Consider the following 12,106-nt stretch of genomic DNA (forward strand, 5'->3'; position numbering starts at 1 on the left):
TCTGCCATGATTTGCAAACAATTGCTGCTTTATTACTGCAATTTTGCACAAATCAGTGCATCATGACAATAACTATCCTGTACTATATACTCCAAGCTAGTGCTGCCATAGTTACAGTGGGGAGCGGGGGGGGCCCAGGTTTGGTAAACAGCCCTGGGCCTATGGTAAAGTTAATCCGCCCCTGACGGACGCCCAAGGCTTACTGATGCATGAGGAGGAGAAAACTTGTCTGATCCGGCCCTGGATAGGGGTGGATCGGTGCACTAAGTGTGGTAGCCCCATCCCTAGTGCACCAAACCGCCTAAATAGCCTAGAGATTACACTACAAACTGCACAGAAGCAGTGTAGAAGATGAAGGTAAGAAATTTACCTTCATCCTCAGTGCCCTGTGTGCAATATGGACCTATCAGTAGGTTACAGTCTTCTTACCTGCTAAAAGCTTCCCTTTAACTGCAAGCACTCATCAGGAGTACTTGCCGTTAAAGGGGCAATTGCATCACCTGGGAGGCTCCCCCAGCCGCCGGGTCCCGCAAATGATGCCGGCTCAGGGGGTCCAATCTATTGCAGGAGCTGACGCAGTAGCAGCTGCTACAGATGCTGTGGTGGTATTTACCCCCATTTAATGGTATGGCTTATTGTTGCTTGGTGCATAATATAAATTGTATACAACACTGAATAATAATGTAGAGTAATGTTTCCATCAAATAGAAGGCAGCGCACATAAGGGAATGTCTACCTTGCTGCTGCTGTTCTGATTGTTAGTGTTATTTCTATGCAGGGTCCTGAACCCATATCTACCCCCATTATCCACATAATACGACCTCCGTGACTGTCTGGCTGGCTGCTAAGATGCAATTGATAGCTGACCCCAGGCTATGTTTTCACAGCCTAAAGTTATTAATATTCTGCAAATAAACAGCTCAGTCTAATGTCTAGTATATATGTGGAAAAAGATGTAATAATGAAATCGAAATGTAAATGTGATGTTCATGTAGACGGAGATTCGCTGTATTTCACTAATGAAGATGAGATCATGTTCACGGACATAGAGCATTATAACCCAGTATAGATGTCGGAGCAGTGATATTGTATCTGTACACCTCTTTATATTACTCTGCATTCTGATGATTTTAAATGTTTTCATAGTAAGATTTTTTTTTCCTGTCGTATTCCATATGTATTCACCAAGAAGCATTGCTTTTAGAGGAAAGGATCTCACTGATATAGAACTGCACCATATGGTGTCACTTTATGTCAGGTATATCTAAGTAAAAACAGATATATTTGTTCTTTTATAGTGATAGGTCTTGTGTATCTTTTATTTGTATACTCTCATATTATACTGCTGTTTACTGTGCAGTAGCGCCATTCATTAACCTAGCATGCCTGTAGTGTGAATGACGTCAGAAGGGCCCAGATTATATGTGCCATAACACAATAGCTTCATTGTATGATTATAACTATGATTATAAACTGCGTGAGAGTCTGAAACGCATAGGGACCCTATATGTACTAGCTAAGATTTTATGACGCTCTAACCTCCTAAACCTCTGTTTCTTCTCTGATTGAATGATATGGAGGACTAAACCAAATAACCAATTGAAGCGGCATTCTAACTGAAAGTTGCCTAAAGCTCCAAAAAGGGAAATAAATAAACTTTGTCCTATACTTACCATTACAATTTTAAAAAGTTTCCAGGTGTCAGCCTTAGTCTTAAGGCCCTATTCCACTGGACGATTATCGTTCGCATAATCGTTAACGATAAACGATTAAAACGACTGCTATTACGAAAGACCTGAAATCGTTCACCCATTTACATGGAACGATAATCATTACTTATGATCGTTCTTGTGGTCGTCTTGTCGTCGATTTTGCGTTCGTCACTACTGCGAACGACCGAGCGACGTCTTATTCAATGCGAACGAGCAACGATAAAAATAGGTCCAGGTCTTATTAAACGATCAAGGATTTCTCGTCGTTAATTGTTAACTGCTATTCAATCGAACGATTATCGCTTAGATTCTAACGACTTAACGATAATCTGAACGATAATCGTCCCGCGGAATAGGGCACTTAGTCATCCTTAATCAGTGGCCGCACTCCACTGCTGTTCATGGCGGAAATTGGATGATTGACTGACTGACATATTTTTTTTAAATTGTAATTTTCCGATTTTTGACACTTTTACAACAACATGCTTTAACAAATTCCCCCTTCTGTAATAGTCCCAGTGCTGTACGTACTACAGTTTTGGCTGTTTTAATGAAATTCGTTAAGATTTGATTCTTGAATTTCCGGCTGCTTTGCTCATCTCTACTTTTTATATCTTAAATGCTTCTAATTTTGATATTTCTGGGTCCTGTAGTCCACCTATGTCATTTATCACTATGGTTGGCCTCTTTTGAACTTACTGAAGCTAATCAATGTCTTTGTTGTACACTGGGTGCCCAATACTATACACAGCATTCCATGTGCAGACTGATTATTGATTTATAAAGTGGTAGAACTATGTTTTCGATGTTGTTTTATGTCGTGTGCATCTGTGCTCCTATTTAATGCACCCAGTGATCTTATTTGCCTTGGCAGCAGCTGCCTGACACTATTTGCTGCAGGTAAAGTGTACTTGTTATTTCAGAAAATGTTTAAAAACCTGTCTAGATTTTTAGATTAACTCTTTAAAGTAGTGACAATGCAATTTCATTGCCTTAACTGCTGTTCATAAGACCTTCTGCCCTCTCGTGGTGCATAGCTATTTCTCATTGTCATGAATGGGACTAGGGCAGGGCTGTGTGCCAGTAATACTCACACAAATACTTAAAGGGGCATTCCACTCCAGGTAAAATATACGTTGAATCATCCCCCTCCTGGAGACTAACAATTCCTTACATACTTATCAGTTTCTTTTCAGTCTCCTCCCCCCAATTCTGAGCCTGATATCTGCTGAAGGCACAGAAAACTGTATATGAGCTGTTCTCTCCCCCTCCCTTTCAAGTGGGCTCATGTAAACAACTCCCTGGCAAAAAAAATTTGCACTCTGTAATGCCTGGAGGGTCAATCTGAGGTCAAGTTGCTGATTTTCTCACTGTGATTAATCCTCCCTACATTAGATACAGATACAGTGCAGATACAGCCTGCCAGGGACGCTAATTACATGTATTTACATGAGCCATCTTGGCAGGGAAGGGGAAGGAGGGGGAGATGGGGAGAGCAGCTTATACACAGTTTTCTGTGTCTTCAGCAGAAAGCAGCAGTCTCCAGGAGAGGGGGGGGGGATTCAACTTGTGCAAGAAATGTCAGCAGCAATGAAAGGGTTACTCTAAACTTCTGTTGTTGCTGCTGCTGAGAAGCTAGAGGGTGAGGGAAAGGACAACTGCACTGCAGAAATGTAGACAGTACAGTACAGCAGTAGATAGACCAGTAGATACTGCATACAGCAGTAGATAGACCAGTAGATACTGTATACAGCAGTAGATGCACCCCTATTTACACAAGGGACACAGGCACAAAACTTAATGAATGGAAAATTAGAGGGAAACCTTGGTTTTCCTTCTAGTAACAGTGCAGATTATTTTCAGCAGGCAGATAGGCTCACAGATTGCATGTACACAGTCCAATCTCTACCTAACGACTGCACATAGCAGATGCGAAACACTGCTCCCGTTTCTTGCATTTTGTCTTGATCAGTTAGCAGTTACTAGAGACAGGAATGCGATGACGACAAGCAGTAAACAACAAGTTGCAAGTTAGATAAACCTAGTGGGCAAGACTTTACAGCTGTTTCTTTTTTAGATAAAGAGTACTTGCAAAATGTTTGGGTTTGGCAACGTTTGCGCAAACCTGAGCACTTGGCATTTGACTTCAGCCACAGGCTGTATCTATGTTTTCATGGCAGCCCTAGGGTGGCATCCAACTTTTCCAAATGTCTTAACTTTTGGCAAGTTTACCCAATAAGGAGTTATTTTTTGGTAATTGAAGTGATAACTCTGTCTATTAAATGGAGGGAGGTTGTTTAAAATGACAGTGCTCCTTTAAGTCAATTATAATTCCTGTTCTTTTCCATGTCAGTTTTACCCACTGGATTCCCATTTAGTAAGTAATCTTGGCCTATAGTGGGGGACCAGTGCAAAATTGTATTCTCTGTTTTATGGAAGTACAGTATGGGCCCATAGACTTCTTTCTGTATTATAGTCTTGTACATCCCAGAACTTGCTAAGACCTATAATATGGTTCTGTGTATAAGACCTAAATATTTTGGAGGAAATCCGAGTACATGAAGAGATCTCATGGGAATAAAGTTGTAGGAAAGACTACATCCTTCCCAAAGAGCAAATTGAATTTATATTAAGTTCTTTACAGTCTACGAGCAAGAACAAAGAGTTCTTTTAACTTAAAAGTAAGTGAATTTTCATCTCCTTTAAGTCGCGTTGCTTAGTATGCAGCGTATTCAGCGCGCAGCTCGTCTGCAGATGTCACTCGTCAGTATTGACAGCAATTAAGAAGCTAATAATTAAAAAGAGTGTGGATCTCATCAGTAGTTATCAGTGAGGGGCCATTAACCTGTAAATGAACCCAAAACTCTGTCTTACATCCCCGTTTCTTAATTATCCCTAATTTCTCCCAGGAGAAGGAAGGCTAAGAATTCAGCAGCATGACCGGGAAAAAATATGAAAACAAACAAAGTGACGTGGGTCTAGATCAGCGAGTGACTGATTCAGCTGGGTTCTGTAGAGAAGCAAAAATGCTTTCCTGCAAATGGCATAGGATTATACCGTGGCCCAGATGCACTATGGCTATTGGCCAGAATTTGGAGCCACGTGACAAAGTAGCGGCTTATCAGAAAATGGCACGGCTTGAATCTAACCTACTGAGAGCCCCTTGTTGCCCAGGAGGCACTGAGGATGGTGGTATGTCTCTTATCGTCATCCTTGGCACAATTCCTGTGCAGTCGGTCATTCACTCCTCGGTAAGACAGTTAGGAGCACTGCCCCACCCCCATAGCAATGATCCGGCCCACCCCCGCCTGACACGCTCCATTGATTATCATTAGAAGGGGCGACCAGCCGAGGGACGGATCGATGCAGTGCTCCTAATGGTCTTACCAGACCAAGGAGTAAAAGACTACTTGCACTGGAATTGTGCCAAGGATGAAGGTAAGAGACATACCTTCATCCTCTGCCTCCCTGCATAATAGGGACATAGCAGGTTACATTCGTCTAACCTGCTGATAGTACCTCTTTAAACTGCTATGAGGTACACCCTGAATGCACCAAAATTTTGCCACACTATGGGGCACATTTATCATTCTCTTTGCACCATTATTTTGACTAATTTGGTGTTTTTACACACAGCGTAAAAATTTAAGCAACATTTATTACGTTGTTTGTACTATTTTTGAGCAGTTTACGCTGGCTGCGCCCTTTCATGTTAGCCACTTTATTAGCGGATTTATCATGTGTGAGATTCATCAAGTTTTGTTAGCCAAAAAATTAAGCAACCGGACAAAAAAAAGTGCAAGATTCCTCAAAGCCCCTGCGCCTACGGATAATTATTGAGCAAGGTCAGTAAGTTTTTGCGCAGCACGAAAAAAAAATGCACAGGGATGATGCGTCCTTATATACCTACTTAAAGTAGGCCAACTGATAATAAGTCGAAAGTAGACCGGATACTATAGACGCGCAAATCTCCCATAAGATTTCATTTGAATTGGACGGCTTATAAGGATTCAGCCATACACATTCAATCTAGCACTCTGTCTAGTTTGAGTTTGCATTGTGTAGTAGATATGGGCAAATCAATTCAAATTCACTCCGAATCTCCACGAAAATTTAGGATTGTCTGAATCTGAATTTTATGGAATTCATTTTGGTGAATCATATTCAAGAGCAGGGAATAAAAGTATTTTCTATGGTCTACAGATATAGAAACGATATCATGTGTCTCCTTGACCTAACAGCTATCTAAGAGGGCATTTACACATACTGTAATCACGTTCTGTGCATACACGACATGCTACGGACTAAAATCCTGAACGTTTCAAAGCTCCTGGCATCATTATAAATGATGATGGCGGGAGCTCTGAAACTATATAAATCTTCACGCTGTGCCAGTACAGTAGTGTGTAGATTTAAACAGTTTCGGGGCTCCAGGCATCATCATTTATAATGATGCCAGGAGCTTTGAATTCCATCACGGAGCACATTGTCAGTATTTACGGACCATGCACGGAACGTGTGAATGCTTCCTGACATTGTCAGCAGTCGACAGTTGGATTTCAGCTGACAGATTCCCTTTAAGGGTATGTTCACACTGAGAAAAAGTATTGGAATTCCACAGCAGATCTCTCCGCGGAAGAATCCCGCCTGCCTCATTGTCTCACAGGGTCTCTATGGAATGGCTCACACAGCTTCGCGCAAAGAATTGACATGTCATGCGGAATTCCGCCACTTTTGCTCAGTGTGAACATACCCTAAAGGTAACTGTGGAAGTTACTTGAGAAAAGCTTATTTTTTAATTTATTTTTTATTTCATTTTTCTGATTGCAAGTAAAAGAAAAACTCGATTACTTTTCCACGTGCAGTTTTCCCACAACCTGATTTTATGATAATACACACTCTGATGATTGTTTCTCCATAAAAAGCACAACCTCTATCCCATGATACCATCTAGATAGAAACCTCATTTAACCCCCAGCCATGCTTCTGTATTACAAACTGTGCTGCTGATTACTAGACGATCACTGAAGAGAGTATGGAGTAATCACACTGTATGAGGAATGGAGAATCTCCGATCAATGCTCCCCTGCCAGGTCTGCAGTCTGGGGGAAAGTGGAATAGAATCACAATTGTCTTGTGTAAAGCCAATATAATCCAATAAATCATCTGCGTTAAATGAGGTGTAGAGACCACTGACTACCTACAGTTCAAAGATTTGTTGGGAGAGAAGACACTAAAGTAGTAGTGATGCTGTGACACTGCCACTGTGGACATCTAGTGTAAAAGAAAAGTTTTCATTAAAATTATCTGTATATCTTTGTCTCTTTATCATTTCCATATGATTTTCTCATGAACAATTAAAGGGGATATCCACCTATAGAGCGAAAAAATGAAAGGTTAGCTGGTCTTACTCACCAAGTCTCCCTGGGTATTTTGAGCCGTCTCCTGTCTCTCTAGTTGCTGTCATTCCTGAGTTACAAGTGTTTATTAAAAGCCGATCTATAACCAAGAAAGATTGACATGTCAATTCTTTGAGTGGGGAGCGGAGGCGCACAAGGCCTCCCATTGAAAGAGATAGCAAGCGGGACTCATTGTGGAGTCTGCAGGCCGGGGTTTCAGAGTGGGATTTCTCCGCTGATTCCATAGTGTAAACGGACCCTTAGAAACTGTACAGCAGAGGATTTGGCATTGCATTGTCTATATATATATATATATATATATATATATATATACAGTATGTATATATATATATATATATATATATATATATGTTCAGAAAATATTTAAGGATCTATTGTCTGTGAGGCTTTCTCCACTGACTGATTGACATTAAAGGGGTTTTCCAGAGAAAGCCCCACTCTTGTCTCCAGTTTGGATGCACCTTTGATGGAGCTTAAATGGGTTTCCCAGCAATGACAGTGGTGTCAGAAAGTTATATAGATTTGTAATTTACTTCTGTTTAAAAATCTCCAGTCTTCCGATACTTATCAGCTGCTATATGTCCTGCAGGAAGTGTTGTTTTATTTACTTTCAGAAACAGTGCTCTCTGTTCCCCCCTCTGTCCATGTCAGGAACTGTCCAGAGCAGTAGCAAATCCCCATGGAAAACCGCTTCTGCTCTGGACAGTTCCTGTCTTGGCCAGAGATGTCAGCAGCACTGTGTCTGAATGTAAATAAAACACTTCCTGCAGGACATATAGCAGCTGATAAGTATGGGAAGACTTAAAAACTTTAATTTTGAATAGAAGGAAATTACAAATCTATATAACTTGCAAATCACACCTGAACTGGAGACAAGAGTGGTGCTGTCTCTGTAAGAAAGTGGCCATGTTTTTGTAGTGCTGGATAACCCATTTTAATATACTGAAAATACAGCTGTATTTTAAAGGGGTTGTACACCAATTTTTTTTTTCTTTCAAATCAACTGCTGCCATAAAGTGCCAGAGATTTGTAATTTACTTCTATTAAAAAATCTCAAGCCTTCCAGTACTTATCAGCTGCTGTATGACCAGCAGGAAGTTGTATTATTTCCAGTCTGGAGAGCAGGAGAGGTTTTCTATGGGGATTTGCTGCTGCTCTGGACAGTTCCTGACATGGACAGAGGAGGCAACAGAGAGCACTGTGTCAGACAGGAAAGAAAACACCACTTCCTGCAGGACACACAGCAGCTGATAAGTACTGGAAGACTTAAGATTTTTTAATAGAAGTGAATTACAAATGTCTGGCACTTTATGGCACCAGTTGATTTGAAAGAAAAAAAAATGGTGAACAACCCCTTTAACCTAAAAATTACAGACATTTTTTTTTTATGGTGTGTGAACACAGCCTTATACTGAACAATCAAATTTTGAACATACATTGTATATTTTTTTTATTGCAGTCATTTACCAAGAGCTCTCAATCTGTCTCACATTCGCCTCTTATATCTGCGATTCCCTCTCCGTCCTCCCCGATGATTGTCTAATTTCATCTGTTTTTATTTCCAGCAGGTAAAAACTTCACAAATGAAGAGCATCCTGCTCAAAATGCAGCTCTGCCTTCAAAGGAGATCCCCAAGGGTACGGGCAGGACAATCCTGGAAGTGTGCAGTGGCACCGCCGCACCCCGCAGGAGCTTACTTCCAGCAAAGAAAACAACCACATCACCTGCTGGTAAGCAATTCTATTCCAGATAACATCCCTGCAATAACTCGCCATCTGCATTATCCCACCAGGAAGGAAACTATTTCTCATTATGTTAAATGATTGTTTTTCTTCTTCCTCCTATAATGACAAAACAGAACCTTCAGCTGTCTAATGGCGTGGTGATGGCGACAATTTACTGCAGGATTCACATAGACGCAAAAATTCCATGCAAACAATTTTTCCTTTTTTTGCAGGTGTGGAGATTGTTATTGTTTGTTTAACTATTATTATTATTATTATTATTATTATTATTATTATTATTATTATTCATTTATAATAAATAGGGAAATGATTTCATAATAAAAGTGTAGGTAATGGGCAAACAATTATGGGAACAAAAAAAATGTGTCTCGTAAACACAGAAAGGAATAGGTTAATCACATGCCAGACGCTACGGTTGAAAGATCAGGTTTGCCTCGAAATACATCAGTAGTAGAGATGAGCAAAGGCAATTTGGTGAATCAAGATTCAAGATGGTGAATCGTGCTGTCAAATCGATTCATTCTGCATTCTGTGAAGTGAATTACCACCAATTTTTTCACAAGAAAATGGCGGCCGCATATGCAGTCTGGAGCATCACTGGGCAGGAGAAAGGGATTAACCATAATCTCTAGTGCCCGTCCAATAAACTGCAGCCCCTCTGTGATGTCAGCCCCTCCTCCTCTATATAAGGAGGTTCGGTAATAGAGGTGGCCAGTCAGCTGTGTGTGGAGGAGAGAGCAGGATGGCAGCAGGCAGTTACAGCAGAGCAGGGAGAGACTAACAGAGAGATATAGGGACAGAGAGGAGAGGTTAGGAGGGCTGATGGTGGGTGATGTTAGCACCTCCCCCTCTATATAAGGGGGTTCGGTAACGGGGGTGGCCAGTCGGCTGTATGTGGAGGAGAGAGCAGGATGGCAGCAGGCAGTTACAGCAGAGCAGGGAGAGACTAACAAAGTGATATAGGGACAGAGAGGAGAGGAATTGTGGAAATTGGATGATTGGCTGATTGTCATTTTTTTTTTTTTTTTTGAATGGTGATTTTCCGATTTTTGATACTTTTACAACAATATGCTTTAACAAATTCGCCCTTCTGTAATAGTCCTAGTACTGTAGCTACTATAGTTTTGGCTGTTTTAAAGAAATTTGTTAAGATCCGATTTGCGAATATTAACAAGTTTGGCCCAAAATTCACAAAGCTTGCGAAACGAATCTCTGTAAACAACTATTTGGCAAATTTTCTCCATTTTGGAAGACTGGTATAGAAAAGGCTCACCCATTCAAAAACATTTACAGCATTTGTCCTTCATTCCAATGTAAGCCTTTGTGTTAAAGCTGTCAGAACCAACTCTTACATTCAGGGGCGTAGCTACAGGCTGATGGGCCCTGGTGCAAAATTTTAGCTTGGGCCCCCCACCCCCCCGCCCACCCCACACACGCAGCACACAGCACACAGCACAGACGCAGCACACAGCACAGACGCAGCACACAGCACAGACGCAGCACACAGCACAGACACACACAGAGCACAGGCACACACAGAGCACAGACACACACAGAGCACAGACACACACAGAGCACAGACACACACACACACACAGAGCATAGACACACACACAGAGCATAGACACACACAGAGAGAGCACAGGCACACACAGAGCACAGACACACACAGAGAGCACAGACAGACACACACAGAGAGCACAGACACACACAGAGAGCACAGGCACACACAGAGAGCACAGACACACACAGAGAGCACAGACACACACAGAGAGCACAGACAGACACACAGAGCACAGACAGACACACAGAGCACAGACACACAGAGCACAGACACACAGCACAGAGCACAGACACACACACAGAGCACAGACACACAGCACAGAGCACAGACACACAGCACAGAGCACAGACACACAGCACAGACAAACACACAGAGCACACAGACACACAGCACACAGACACACACAGAGCACAGACACACAGCACACAGACACACACCGAGCATAGACACACACACACAGCACAGACACTTACTTATTATGAGGAAACTTCACTTTGTCAGCAGCTCCTGGCCTCCCTCCTCCTGGTGCCGGACCATGCTCTCCCGCCCCTCCCCCTCCTCCACACGGACAGCAGAGAGGAGCAGGAAACAGGTGATGGGGAGGATTCAGGACCCCACACTGCAGCGTTAGGCAGCCTGCAGGATCACAGTGCACTTCTCCCAAATCGGCTGCTGATATCACAGCTGATTCGGGAGAACAGAGAGGCAGGGAGTGGCAAGGGAGCCCAGCGGGCCCCCTGTAGCTAGGGGCCCGGTCGCCATGGCGACCCCTATAGCTACGCCACTGCTTACATTCTAGGTGCTGGAACACAGACTTGTACCTAGACTTTGCCTCCCTAATAGAATTCTCTAGGCTGCAACCTCTGTATATAAATGCTATGGCCAGGGCAGCTCAGAATCACTCTTTCCTTGTCACCCAGATAGCATATAATGGTCTTGGTCACCTATAGGCTCCCTTGTTTTAAAATTATAGCAATAACAACCATATACTGTGCAGTATACATTTATTTCTTACTGTATACCTCTGCATAAAATAGTATACATGCTTTTATATAATGTGTATACAGTGTATGTACTTTATATCTCTATACTGCTACATTATACAGTAGCTATATATACGCCAGGGAGACCATTGCTTTTAGAGCAGGGTGGTGGTCTGTAACCTAGACAACAAGCTGTCAATCATGGCATAAGTTTGCTAGTTGATTGTATATGCAAAGATATTTATCTTGACGGGTCTTACAAGTATAACTATGTAAATTGAGATGAGAATACCCCTTAAATTAAGATTTAATATGATTTCTTCCCACCAATTAGAGATCTAATATTAGTAAATCCAAAGCTACAGCCATGTTTTTTTTTTACTGTTTGTTTTACTTAAAGTGTCACTGTCGTGAAATTTTTTTTTGCAGAAATCAATAGTCCAGGCGATTTTAAGAAACTTTGTAATTGGGTTTATTATCCGAAAAATGCATTTTTATCATGAAAAAGCAGTTTGAAGCTCTCCCCCCTGTCTTCATTGTTCTCCTATGGAGAGAGCTAAAAAAAAGACCAAAACAGGACAACAAAGAGTTAATCTACAAATCCCTCACCCGTTATCTGTTCTGACCATCACCAGTGACCTGTCTGAGCTCAGATTACAGCTGTCACCCAGCTCTGTGCCTG

General features: G+C 41.8%; 1 long non-coding RNA gene across 1 annotated transcript in view; it reads right to left on the reverse strand.

Annotated features, from left to right (window-relative positions):
• Window positions 1-11,110, reverse strand: part of LOC138792445 (uncharacterized) — a 29,485-nt gene extending 18,375 nt beyond the window's left edge. Inside the window, exons 1-2 of the long non-coding RNA XR_011363142.1 lie at window positions 10,915-11,110; window positions 7,128-7,211 (exon numbers count right to left, since the gene is read on the reverse strand). This is a non-coding gene — a long non-coding RNA (uncharacterized lncRNA). The remainder of the gene's footprint in view (window positions 1-7,127; window positions 7,212-10,914) is intronic.
• Window positions 11,111-12,106: the final 996 nt, after the last annotated feature.

The sequence above is a fragment of the Dendropsophus ebraccatus genome, chromosome 5 (assembly GCF_027789765.1).
Source record: "Dendropsophus ebraccatus isolate aDenEbr1 chromosome 5, aDenEbr1.pat, whole genome shotgun sequence".
Classification (NCBI taxonomy): Eukaryota; Metazoa; Chordata; class Amphibia; order Anura; family Hylidae; genus Dendropsophus; species Dendropsophus ebraccatus.